Below are 12,849 nucleotides of genomic sequence, written 5' to 3' on the forward strand. Positions count from 1 at the left end.
TGTTTTAGCTTTTGCTTATTTTTCTTTTCCAGCATTGTTTATTTTATTTATTTCTTTTGCAAGCTTTACATTCTTTTTCCCTTGCAAATTTACCTTTCCCGTTTTAGCTTTTAGATATTTTTCGCATAATAGTTTCTACACCGGAAACCATTGTGCAACTTTATACTGGATTTAACCTTACGTTATATTCTAGTTTTATTTCCTTGATTTAATTTACTGTTTAATTGAAGAATCCAAGAACAAATCCTACCGACTTGTGGTGGAGTGTTCAAGACTATTGTATTACGCATTCAGGTTCTTTAATCGTTATTTAATATTTTGTTTTATCATTTATCTATATTATCTGCCTGGAATGAGTCTGTTTATGCATGATATGTATTCTTGTTTATTTAGCATGTCTGGCTAATTCGCCTAGGTATCGGTATGTAAAGTAAGCAGAATAAGGGATCAAGACTAAGTCGGTCTATCTAAACTTAAAATTAAAATCAATCTTTTTACGGTCTCAACTTACAGGTTTAATAACAAGATTTTTTACAAAAGTAAAGGACATAAAGAAGTTAAAATCAATAGAGCGAGAGTTTGAGATTTTAACTGGACAGTGTAAGTTAGGCATTAATTCTAGATCAGGGCGAGAGCAAGTTTTAGAGTTAATTAAATTCTGACCTTTTCCAAAAAGTATTTTTAAAGATTGAATGTGAGGACGAGAGTTAAGCATTTGGATTTGATTATATAACCTAAGTCAACAGAGCGAGAGTTTGAGATAAGGGTGTTTAAAACGGTCAGTATTTTCTTAAAAGGAGTTTCTGCAACTTTATTGTTTTCAAAATATGGTTTTTGACTTAATTATAAGTGACAGCTACATTAATATAAAATCATGGTTTATTCAACAGAGCGAGAGTTTGAGATAAAACCTTTAACCAATAAAGTTAACCGAAACGATTCATTTTAAAACCAAGAAACCGACAAAGACTTGATTCCCTAGTTTTGACGAACTACATACCGATATCCGTTTCATTTATATTTAATCTAGATATTAGTTTAGCTCTTAGTTTTTCCCCAAACAATCAAACATTTTCACCTTAGATTTACGTAGTAACCTTAGATAACGGTATATCGATTCATAAGTCCCTGTGGGATCGATATCTTTTAAAACTACGCGATAGAACTGTGCACTTGCAGTTTGTATCCCATTCTCGACTCACCCAGTCGAGCGATCAAGTTTTTGGCGCCGTTGCCGGGGACTTTTATTCAATCGATATCGTAACTCTTCCGTTACGCTGTAGAGACTAAGGTTTCTTTTTCTTCTATTTTCTTTCTTTCGTTGATTTGTATGCCACGCACTCTCTCACAAGGCGAACCGCTCTATTTACGAATCAACGATATCGAACTATATCTCCGAGTCTTACGACGAATTCGGGAATATCGTGCTGCGAACAATCTCCCTCCTGTAGAACTTCCTGATTTCAAAAACATTTTTCCTTCGATACCCGAGATGGCAGAACCAGCTCGTGCTCTTAGAGATTACGCCGCTCCATCGCAATATGAACCGCATTCAAGTATTGCTCCGCCCGCAATCGAAGCAAACAACTTTGAACTTAAACCTTCGCTGTTGCAGGCTGTGCAACAGAACCAATTCTCTGGAAATCTTACCGAAGATCCAAACCTTCATTTATCCGTATTTGTCCAATACGCTGATACTGTTAAAGCTAATGGTGTCACTTCAGAGGCAATTCGACTTCGTCTTTTTCCTTTCTCATTAAGAGATAGCGCTAGAAGATGGCTTCAATCACTTCCTTCCAACTCAGTCACCACATGGAACGAATTGAAGAAAGTTTTTCTTGCCCGATATTTTCCGCCAAGCAAAACAGCTATGTTAAGAGCCCAGATAAACGGATTTAAACAGAAAGACAACGAGTCTCTTTTCGAAGCATGGGAAAGATACAAAGACATGATGAGACTTTGCCCACACCATGGTTTGGAAGACTGGTTAGTCATTCACACATTTTATAATGGTCTCTTATACAACACAAGGTTAACAATAGACGCCGCTGCAGGTGGTGCACTAATGAACAAACCTTATGCTGATGCTTACCAGCTTATCGAGAGCATGGCCCAAAACCACTATCAGTGGGGAACCGAACGAACAACGGTGGAAAAACCTCAACCGAAAACTGGCATGTACGAGATAAGTAACCTTGATCACGTCAATGCAAAAGTGGATGCTTTGGTCCAAAAAATTGAAAGTTTAAATGTATCACCTCCAGCCGCCGTGGTTGCTATAACTCAGAATTGCGAGATCTGTGGAATCCAAGGCCACACTCCTGCGGAATGTCAACTCTTGACTGGAATCCAAGCAGAGCAAGTAAACTATGCTCAAGGAAGCCCCTATTCGAATACCTATAACCCAAATTGGAAGAACCATCCAAACTTTTCATATAAGAGTAATAATGCTTTATACGCACCTGGACAGTCTCCAAATCAAGCCCCATCTATACCTCCGGGATATCAGAAACAGAATCCTAACAATAATACCCCTAGAAAATCCAACTTGGAAATCATGATGGAAAACTTTATAGCTTCCCAACAACAAACCAATAAAGATTTCTTAAACCAGAACATACACACTGGCGAACAACTTAAACAACTAGCAAGCAAAGTAGATGCCTTGGCTACCCATAACAAAATGCTGGAAACACAAATATCACAAGTAGCTCAACAACAAGCACCTACTGCTGCCCCAACTGGTACATTCCCTGGACAGCCCCAACCCAATCCGAGAAGCCAAGCTCATGCAATTATATTAAGAAGTGGAACGGAAGTGGAAGGACCGTCTGACCCAAGGATAGAAAACCAAAACCCTAAGAAATCAACTGAGGAAAGTGAACCTAAGGAAAAGGAAGAAAGTAATAAGGAAACCCTAGAAAAGAAGGAACCTTATGTACCTCCACCACCTTACAAACCACCTATACCGTACCCTCAAAGGCTTGTTAAAACCAAAGATGTAGGCCAATTTAGAAAATTTGTTGATCTCCTTAAACAATTAAACGTTACAATTCCATTTACCGAAGCTATTACGCAGATGCCCTCATATGCTAAATTCTTAAAAGAAATTCTTTCTAATAAGAGGAAACTTGAGGACAGCGAAACCGTTACACTCCCTGCCGAATGTAGCGCTATAATCCAAAACATGCCCCCTAAACTCAAGGATCCGGGTAGTTTCTCTATACCCTATCACATAGGAAAATTTGTCATCGACAAAGCCTTATGCGATTTAGGAGCCGGAATTAGCGTTATGCCTTTATCCATATGTAAGAAACTGGAAATGGGAGAATTAAGACCGACCAAAATGTCTGTGCAATTAGCAGATCGTTCCATCAAATATCCTGTAGGAATCCTTGAAAACGTTCCCGTACGCTTAGGTCAGTTTTACATTCCCACTGACTTCACAATTATGGACATTAGAGAAGATGATACTACACCTATTATACTAGGAAGACCATTCTTAGCAACTGCCGGTGCAATCATAGACGTAAAACGAGGACGACTCACCTTCGAAGTAGGTGAAGAGAAAATTGAATTCATTCTTTCCCAATTCTTGAAAGCACCTGCAATAGAAGATACATGTTACTTCATGGATATCATCGATGAATGCATAAAAGAAGCAAAGTCAGGAGAAGACAAATCATCAGACTATCTTTTAGAGGACAAATCTAACCAATGTTTAGCAATAACACTGGACCCTACGCAGTGTCTTAACAAACCAACCCCTGATTTGAAAACACTTCCCAAAAATCTGAGATATGAATTCCTAGACTTAGATCTTGAACGACCTGTGATAGTTAATGTCGATCTAGGAAGACTCGAAACAGAAAAACTCCTACATATCTTAAGAAAATACCCAACCGCACTAGGATACCGCATCACCGATCTTAAAGGAATAAGCCCTTCTATTTGTATGCACCGCATCATGTTAGAAGAAGACTGTAAAACCTCTAGGGAACACCAGAGAAGACTAAATCCGATCCTAAGTGAGGTAGTAAAGAAAGAAATAACCAAGTTATTGGAAGCAGGTATTATATATCCTATATCTGATAGCAAATGGGTTAGTCCTGTACACGTTGTACCAAAGAAAGGAGGCATAACCGTTATTGAAAACGAAAAAGGAGAAACTATAACTAAACGAATCGAATCGGGATGGAGAATGTGCATTGATTATAGGAAACTAAACAAAGCAACCCGAAAAGATCATTTCCCTTTACCATTCATTGACCAAATGTTAGAACGATTAGCTAAACATTCACATTTCTGTTATTTAGACGGTTATTCAGGCTTCTTTCAAATACCAATTCACCCTGATGACCAAGAAAAGACAACATTCACATGCCCTTTTGGTACCTTCGCTTATAGACGAATGCCGTTTGGTTTGTGTAATGCCCCTGCGACCTTTCAAAGATGCATGATGGCAATTTTCGCCGACTTTCTCGAAAACATCATGGAAGTATTTATGGATGACTTTTCTGTATACGGACAAAGTTTCGAAGAATGCCTTGAAAACCTGGAAAGAGTTCTTGAGCGATGTGTAAAAGTAAACTTAGTACTTAATTGGGAAAAGTGCCACTTTATGGTACAAGAAGGAATTGTTTTAGGACACATCATCTCGAACAGAGGAATTGAAGTAGACAAAGCCAAGATAGAGGTAATCGAAAATCTTCAACCCCCAAGAACCGTGAGAGAAGTACGAAGCTTTTTAGGACACGCCGGTTTTTACCGACGATTCATCAAAGACTTCTCTAAGATAACTAAACCCTTAACCGGACTGTTGATGAAAGATGCTGAATTCATATTCGACGATAACTGTTTAAAAGCATTTCAAACTCTTAAACAAGCATTGATCTCCGCACCCATTATGCAGACACCAGACTGGAATGAACCATTCGAAATAATGTGCGATGCCAGTGACTATGCTGTAGGTGCTGTTCTAGGACAAAGAAAGGATAAAAAGCTTCACGTTATATATTACGCTAGCAGAACCCTGGATGAAGCACAGATGAATTATGCCACAACCGAGAAAGAACTCCTAGCAGTGGTATTTGCGCTAGATAAATTTCGTTCTTACTTGGTAGGAGCCAAAATAATAGTTTACACCGATCACGCTGCTATCAGGTACCTTTTAACAAAAAAGGATGCTAAACCTAGACTCCTAAGATGGATCTTGTTACTACAAGAATTCGACTTAGAAATCAAGGACAAGAAAGGAACTGACAACGTAGTAGCAGACCACCTCTCTAGACTTGAGAACCTTGAACCGGAAAGAACATCCATTAATGATGACTTCTCGTATGACAAACTCATAGCTACTTTGGAAGAGAATAACTCCGACATGCAAGTAGAAACCACCTTAGCTATATCTGTCACACCATGGTACGCTGATCTAGTCAATTATTTAGCTGCCGGAATAGTTCCACCTACTTTATCTTACCAGCAGAAGAAACGATTCTTCCACGACATAAAACACTATTACTGGGATGATCCCTTACTTTTCAAAAGAGGCCCCGATGGTACTTTCCGTCGATGTATACCCGAAGAAGAGGTAGAAAATATAATCCAACACTGTCACTCCGCTCCTTATGGTGGACACACAAGTACATCCAAGACCTGCTCTAAAATCCTACAAGCTGGCTTTTATTGGCCAACTATATGGAAGGACGTACATACGGCTATTAAGGAGTGTGACAGATGTCAACGCACGGGAAACATATCTAGACGTGACGAGATGCCACAAAAAGGTATTTTGGAAGTAGAGATTTTTGACGTGTGGGGGATAGACTTCATGGGACCTTTCCCATCCTCTTTCGGTAACAAATACATACTCGTGGCAGTTGACTACGTATCAAAGTGGATCGAAGCTATAGCTTCTCCAACAAATGACACCCGAGTAGTAACTAGACTCTTAAAAAATATAATATTTCCGAGATTTGGCATCCCAAGAATAGTAGTCAGTGATGGTGGATCGCACTTTATATCCAAGGTACTCGAAAAACTACTACTTAAGTATGGAGTGAGACATAGGATAGCAACACCTTACCACCCTCAAACCAGTGGACAAGTGGAAGTGTCTAACAGAGAAATCAAGCAAATTCTAGAAAAAACGGTCGCCACTTCAAGGAAAGATTGGTCATTGAAATTACCAGAAGCTTTGTGGGCATACCGAACTGCTTATAAAACCCCCATAGGGACGACCCCATTTAAGCTCATTTATGGAAAATCCTGTCACCTCCCGGTAGAATTAGAACATAAAGCCTATTGGGCTATTAGAAATTTAAACTTGAATTATAAAGCCGCCGGTGAAAAGAGAATCCTTGACATAAACGAATTAGAGGAACTCAGAAGAGACGCCTATGAAAATGCCAAAATCTATAAAGAAAGAACAAAACAATGGCATGACAAGCGTATATCAAGGAAAATCTTCAAGCAAGGCGACGCAGTACTTTTATTTAACTCTAGACTAAAGTTATTCCCGGGAAAACTACGATCCAGATGGTCAGGACCTTTTCATATCACTAAAATCTTTCCCAGTGGAGCGGTAGAAATAAAAGGACAATCTACAGAACCGTTCACCGTAAACGGGCAGCGTCTGAAACATTATCACTATGCGGAAACCAACGAGGATTCGCAAATTCTACACTTAGACGAAACGCCCCCAGGACCCATCAATTATATTTAACAGTTTCTTTGTCGAGCTTGCGACGTATAAACAAAGCGCTTGGTGGGAGACAACCCACTAATTAGTTTGCTATTTTCTTATTCTATTATTATCATCTCACTATTTTCTTTCTTAATTATTCTTTTAATTTTTTGTTCAGTATTCATTCTTTATTTATTCAAAAATATAAAAAAAATATAATAATAATAATTTTTCTTTCTTTTGGCATTTGGCCAAATCCTGACTTAAACTCATGTCTTCTTTTTCTCTAGCTAGCACTAACCAGATGGGACATATTGATCGTATGGGTATCAAGTTCAGAGGAATGGCTCAGAAACAAAAGTTTGAAGAACTAGCCGCTAGAGAGATGCTACCTAGTCTTCATGCTGATAATTGGGCGATGACTGCCCTTGGATTGAGACAGAGTGTCCTGTATCTGCTGAATCAGATAGGATGGGAGACATCCCCTATCCTAAGACATTTCACCACCTACCGGAGGCTCACACTAGAATTCCTTAGCTCACTAATCTATCTGCCCAGCCATGGAAAAGGAATTAGCAGAGGTTTTATCCAGTTCAGAATGTTCAACATGGAGTACCAATTTAATATTAGAGACTTTACCAACCTTTTGGGTTTTCCTACCTCCCTTGATACATTCACTGTAAGCCAGGAAGAACTTTTTGAATATAGAGAGCTTGAACACTTTTGAGGTAAGCTGACTGGAAATGATGAGCCCGAAGAACATGAGTTTCTCTCTGGAAACATACATAACCCGGCTTTTCGCTATTTCCATAAGATCCTGACCCACACTTTATTTGGGAAGAAGCCAAATAGTACTTCAGTTTCACGTGATGAACTCTTCATCATATTTTGTGCTTCCCAGAACCGTCCAGTAAACGGCGCTACTTTTATGTTAGCTAATTTAGACCACCTTATCCAGGATGAGCGAGCACCCATTAGAATAGGCGGTTTGATAACCATGATAGGTAATGCTATTGGATTGCGTCAGCCTATGCTTGACCTGAACCCTTTTTGTGGCATTACTACTATGAGTATACCCTTCCTCTTTAACACTATGTTCATAGCGAACTTAGGGTCTGATGAGTTTGAGCTTATGATTGATAACCAGGTTCTTTGCTTATTCACCATGCCCGATCCTAGGACTAGCGTTCATAACAGCAGTAACTGGCTTTACAACCTGAACGAAACCCCTACTCCTGCTAGATCCACTGAATCCATCCAGGACTATGAGATTTGTGATGACTATGAGCACTATGTTGACCATATCTCTCATGCTGAATCTGACCCTCAGACACCTTCTGGCTACTATGATATTGATCCTCCTCCTCAGCCTGTCCTGACCGAAGAATCAGCCATGCCTGATCTCCGACATCATATGCCAGGAACAGATATTAAAACCGTCATTGAAGCCTTGATGTCAGAGCATCACGCCCTCAGGGAAGATTTCCACAACTTGAGGCATGCAGTCCTAGAATACATGAGCAGCACGGCAAGTCAGTTACGTATGTTGCGGCATCGTGTTAACTCTTTTGCTCCTCCGGCCAGAGATCCGAAGATAGATGGAATTTAGTTATTTCTTTCTAAGTTATTTAGTTTTAGGATAGATTTTTCATTAATGTTATTTGAATTCATGTTCGCATTTATTTTCCTTTCATTTCATTGTTTTCGCTTCCTGTATTACATTATGTTAATTTTATTAAAGCTTTTATTTAATTTATGCAATGGCTATGTTCTCTACTGTTCTACTGTTACTCAGAATGAATTATTATTATGTGAAATAGAATAGCATGCAACACAAATTAATTAGCTAAATTAAATAGAACAATCTAAAAACCAAATAAAACAAAATAAAACAAAATAAATTCATCTCCAGATTAATTATGTGAAGCGCTGCTGAATGCCCTGCCAAAAAGAACTGTGTGACGAGCGTCACACACTCCATGACGAACGGCACGCATAACTCCTGTTACGAACGTCACACCCTTGTGACGAGCGTAACGCCCCTCAGACATGTGAACGTTAGGGAGCCGTTGGAGACGAACGTTACACCCCTTACCTTTTTACATCCCCCATTCACTTTTCATTTAACCACACTTAATTACTCTTCAACCACTTTTTCTTTCTATCTTCCAATCCTTCTCCTATAAATACCTACCAAAACCTCCTTCATTCACCACAAACAATTCTCTCATATCAAATATACAATTCTTTTCCACTCCAAATCACTCCTTCAAAATTCATCACAATGGCGGGAAATCAAAATTTCGGAAATATCATCTTCCGATCCGGAGATGATAACTATCAGCAAGAGCAATTCGAGCGCTTCCAGCAGCGAGGCGTCGTTTCCACCAGGTACCCCGATTTAACTTGTTTACAACAATTAGGCTTACTCCAAGGTATCGAGTGGATGCTCCGTAAAGCCGATTTAACCTTCCTTTGCACTTATAACCAACCCACCTACCCTTCCGTAACCTTAGAATTCCTAAGTTCTTACGACTACACCACTCCCGCCGGTGAAGACGAATTTCTCACCGGTACCGCAACCTTCCGGATGTTCAATACCGAGTACTCCTTAACCCAACACCAATTGAGTACCATGCTACAATTTCCCACAGAAGGTCTGCTGCACGCCAGAATCCCTCCAACCTCAAACTGGAACACAGTTGGCGTTTTTGGCCTTTTTAAGAAAATTTCCGGTATCGAGACCTACAACTGGGAAGAACTCCTTCTCTCCCATATACATAACCCCACCATCCGTTACTTTATCCGCATCTTGCAAAACATAGTTTTTGGAAGGCCAAACAACAGCAAGGTCAACTCAAAGGAACTATTTTTCCTCCAGTGCGTCTTCGAACCAGATACTCAGGTAAACGCCGCCTCTTTTCTCTTTCATCATATCCGCACCTTATGTGCTAGAGGCCGGCAACCTTTTATAATTGGTGGATTAATAACATCCATAGCACTTGGCCTGAACCTAGGGGATAAACTCCAAACTTTAGAATCCCTACCTCCCCTGTCTATGGATATCAGCTATTGCCGCTCCAGCCGCCTGATTAAAAACAGAGTAGGCGGAGGATATTATCTTATGGTGAACAACCAGGCAGTCCCAAGCGTTGTTCTACCAAATATCGCCCTCACTGATGTCACAAACCCCGACCGCCACCTCTATGATCTAAACGCTCCTGAAACCACCGAGCCTTTACAAACAAACCCACAAACAGATGAGTTTGAAGAAATGGAACAAGGTGATCATCCGCCTACACAACCGTCAGTCCCGCTCAACCCTTCCGGCAATACAACTGGCCCATCATCCCAACGTCGTCGACGAAGAAGGCCTGCAACCAACGACGACATTATGGATGCTATCGATGGTATGCAGGCACAGAATGTCGAGATGCTGCAGATGATGCATCAAATGCAACAGCAACAGGATGCTCGGAATGCCATAACCGACCAGCGGTTTACTGAGTTGTTTAGCAGGTTCGACAACTTAGACTTACGTCCAAGATCACCAGGTCCAAGAACCAGAGGCGGAAGGCAGCCTTAGTTGTTATTTTCTTTGCATTTCCATTTTGTATTTCTTTCCCTTAAAACATTGAGGACAATGTTTAATTTAAGTATGGGGGGGAAAACTTGTTTCTTCCATTTCCATTTTTCAAGTATGTTACCTTCCCTTTCATTGTTATTTCCCTATTTTATTATTTATCTAAAAAATAAAAATAAAAAAAAAATAAAACAAATTTATTATAATTTTAAATTAAGTCCCTAGTGTGAAATATTTCTATTATCTATTCCCCTCAATTTTCTTGAGCCATAACAAAACAAATTTTAACACACCCAATAAGTATAAAGGTTGCTTACTTTATAAATCTTGAGTGAAATCAAGACAGAAAAATCATTACCATAACAACGCTCTGAGAACCTCAACATGTTAGATCAGGATACGTACCTATTATACCGATTCCTCGAACTTTTAGCTTTAGAGTAACCCCAAGTAGTTTATACAGAAGTCAACACCATCTTAATAGCAAACTACGTGGAGAGCCGATGAATATAAGTGAATGATCCCCAAAGTAACCTAAGATATATAAATATATCAAGAAATGCACTAATTAAATTAGGTGATCCTTACCAGATCATTTAATCTAAAGGTTGCAGATCACGCAAAAGCACAATACGAAAGATCCATTATGAGATTGGTTCAGTAGGAATCTGGTACTGAACTTGGTAGGGCAGACTACGGTTCGATCCCCCGCAATTTGCAATGGACTGAATAATGAAGTTATCCGACTTATGTACCAGAACTTCTAGCTAAAAGCGGATCATAATCACTAATCGGTTACTCCACTACGTGCGCGAAAAGATAAAGGGCTTAATGTGATTTCGCTAGAATGAAAACGGGTAAAATAAGACTAAAGGAACCAGGATAGCTATCATAGGGTACTTGAACTGATTTGCATAAGGTAGGGTTATCTAAGTTGTAACGGTAGTTGTTGATGTCAAGATTAAACTCAAGTCCTCCTAAACAAAAATCCATTTGCAACCTAGTACGAATTGATGTGTGCTTTGAAATTTCATCTGGCTAAAACTTTTAACAAGTTCTATATTGAATTTTGCTTGAGGACAAGCAAAGATTTAAGTATGGGGGAGTTTGATAACACGAAATTATATCACATTTTAAGACTTAATTCAATTAGATTAGATTATCATTTACTTTAGTTTATCTCATTTTATCAGATATTATGCAGTATTTCCTTGCTATTTATGTCAGGTATCCATTTTGAAGCAAGAGTGAAAAAGGAAAGAAAAGGAGGTGTAGAAAGGAGTAAAAAGGAAACAAATATCAAAGACCAAGCCCAGCCCAAAGAAAGCGCACGTTGTGCCTGTGACGGGCGTCACAAGGGTTGTGACGAGCGTCACACTAAAAGCACCCCTGTGACGAGCGTCACACATGGTGTGACGAGCGTCACACCATTCCACTAGCTTTTTGGCGCAAGTCACGCCCTCAGAAGAATTGAAGAGACGTTGAGAGAGTTCGTGTCCTATGCCCGCGCCGTGTATTTAGCCATGCTGAAGACTCGTGGGAAACAAAAAAAAGCAGTTAGAAGCACTACTATAAATAGCTACATTAGAAACCTAAAAGGGTTCCGCTTCCTCTCCCCTCTTTTGCCGTCTACTCTGCCGAAGCTGTTCAAACCTTCTGTTTTAGCTTTTGCTTATTTTTCTTTTCCAGCATTGTTTATTTTATTTATTTCTTTTGCAAGCTTTACATTCTTTTTCCCTTGCAAATTTACCTTTCCCGTTTTAGCTTTTAGATATTTTTCGCATAATAGTTTCTACACCGGAAACCATTGTGCAACTTTATACTGGATTTAACCTTACGTTATATTCTAGTTTTATTTCCTTGATTTAATTTACTGTTTAATTGAAGAATCCAAGAACAAATCCTACCGGCTTGTGGTGGAGTGTTCAAGACTATTGTATTACGCATTCAGGTTCTTTAATCGTTATTTAATATTTTGTTTTATCATTTATCTATATTATCTGCCTGGAATGAGTCTGTTTATGCATGATATGTATTCTTGTTTATTTAGCATGTCTGGCTAATTCGCCTAGGTATCGGTATGTAAAGTAAGCAGAATAAGGGATCAAGACTAAGTCGGTCTATCTAAACTTAAAATTAAAATCAATCTTTTTACGGTCTCAACTTACAGGTTTAATAACAAGATTTTTTACAAAAGTAAAGGACATAAAGAAGTTAAAATCAATAGAGCGAGAGTTTGAGATTTTAACTGGACAGTGTAAGTTAGGCATTAATTCTAGATCAGGGCGAGAGCAAGTTTTAGAGTTAATTAAATTCTGACCTTTTCCAAAAAGTATTTTTAAAGATTGAATGTGAGGACGAGAGTTAAGCATTTGGATTTGATTATATAACCTAAGTCAACAGAGCGAGAGTTTGAGATAAGGGTGTTTAAAACGGTCAGTATTTTCTTAAAAGGAGTTTCTGCAACTTTATTGTTTTCAAAATATGGTTTTTGACTTAATTATAAGTGACAGCTACATTAATATAAAATCATGGTTTATTCAACAGAGCGAGAGTTTGAGATAAAACCTTTAACCAATAA

The 12,849-nt window shown here is 38.9% G+C and overlaps 1 pseudogene; it reads right to left on the reverse strand.

Moving 5' to 3' along the window:
- Positions 1 to 1,877: 1,877 nt before the first annotated feature.
- Positions 1,878 to 1,977, reverse strand: LOC127124353 (uncharacterized; annotated as a pseudogene).
- Positions 1,978 to 12,849: the final 10,872 nt, after the last annotated feature.

This window comes from Lathyrus oleraceus, chromosome 2 (assembly GCF_024323335.1).
Source record: "Lathyrus oleraceus cultivar Zhongwan6 chromosome 2, CAAS_Psat_ZW6_1.0, whole genome shotgun sequence".
Lineage (NCBI taxonomy): Eukaryota > Viridiplantae > Streptophyta > Magnoliopsida > Fabales > Fabaceae > Lathyrus > Lathyrus oleraceus.